Raw genomic sequence first — 1353 nt, forward strand, 5'->3', positions numbered from 1 at the left:
GGGGAGGGAGGGAGAGGGAGAGGGAGAGAGGAGGAGAGAGGTGGTGGTGGGTGGTGGTGAAGTAGCGACTGGTGCTTGCCCTGTATGACAGTCGACTGAACGAGCATGAGGAGGGCGACGACGGGCTGAACAAAAGGTGAGGAGTAGCAGGGCGACAGGGGGAGAGAGGAGGAGCAAGGGGAGGGATGAGAGAACGGGAGGGGGAGAGGGAGGGAAAGAGGAGGAGCAACGGGGGGAGGGGGGAGGAGAAGAAGGGAAAGTCAGGAAGAACGGGAAGGGGAGAGGGAGAGAAGGGGAGGAGGCCGATCTCACCAGGATGGCGATTCCCACAAGAGTCAATTTCCACGAGAGGACCTTCAGGAAACAGTCATGAAACGTCTGCTGCTGCCTCCTCTTCTGCCCCTGCCCCTGCCCCTTATCCTCTTTTCCCCTATTCCACATTTTTTTGAATATCCAACTGCTCTCCACTCCCCCACCCACTTTCCCTTCTCCATCTCCTTCTGTCCTGCTCCTGCTCCTGCTCCTGCTCCTGCTCCTGCTCCTGTCACGCTGTTCTTACCAGCAGAAAAACAATCCCACGAAGCTTTGGATAAAGCTATGAAGCACTTGACAAACTTGAATGGTGCCAGCATCCTGCGAGTTGAGCGTTTAAACAAAGAGGACAAAGATGATGATGGGGATAATATGGAGAAGAGCCGAGAGGGAAGGGGGACAGGAGAGGAAGGAGACACGAGGAGGAGAGGGGAAGAGAGGACGAGGAAAAGGAGGAGGAGACGAGGACGACGAGGAGGAGGAGGAGGCGAAGGAGGAGGAGAGGAGGAGGAGAACAATTATGTATGTGATGGCAGCAATGCAACCTTCCCTCAACATGCAACTTTGCATCATGAGAGGAGTCATCACGAGTGAAATGTTGGCAGGCGTTTTAGCCATACAAGCAAGAGTGGACGGGGCAGAAATGTCCCATCATGCTCGTAGGAGGTAAAACTGCCGTGGATAGACAAGGAGGAGGAGGACGAGGAGGAGGACGAGGAGGAGGACGAGGAGGCGGGAGCGCGCGCTGGTGAAAGAAGGAGGTGCTGGTGCTGGTGCTGACGTACCTGAACTTTATGAACATGTTTCTGGATGCAGTTGGTGATGTCGTCAATCTTTCCTGATTCGACATAGAGAACCTCCTGCTCATCGTACACGGTCAGAAAGAGATGAAGGGAAGGAAGCATCAAGAGAGGAGAGGAGAGGAGAGGAGAGGAGAGGAGAGGAGAGGGAGAGGGAGAGGAGAGGGAGAGGAGAGGGAGAGGAGAGGAGAGGAGAGGAGAGGAGAGGAGAGGGAGAGGGAGAGGAGAGGAGAGGAGAGGA

General features: G+C 55.4%; 1 protein-coding gene across 1 annotated transcript in view; it reads right to left on the bottom strand.

The window, feature by feature from the left end:
- Positions 1-963: 963 nt before the first annotated feature.
- GUITHDRAFT_162382 (hypothetical protein) overlaps positions 964-1353 on the bottom strand; it is a gene marked incomplete at its 5' end in the record, with an annotated part of 7232 nt that continues 6842 nt past the window's right edge. Inside the window, 2 exons of the mRNA XM_005835427.1 lie at positions 964-984; positions 1098-1172. The remainder of the gene's footprint in view (positions 985-1097; positions 1173-1353) is intronic.

This window comes from Guillardia theta (assembly GCF_000315625.1).
Source record: "Guillardia theta CCMP2712 unplaced genomic scaffold GUITHscaffold_21, whole genome shotgun sequence".
Taxonomy (NCBI): domain Eukaryota; class Cryptophyceae; order Pyrenomonadales; family Geminigeraceae; genus Guillardia; species Guillardia theta.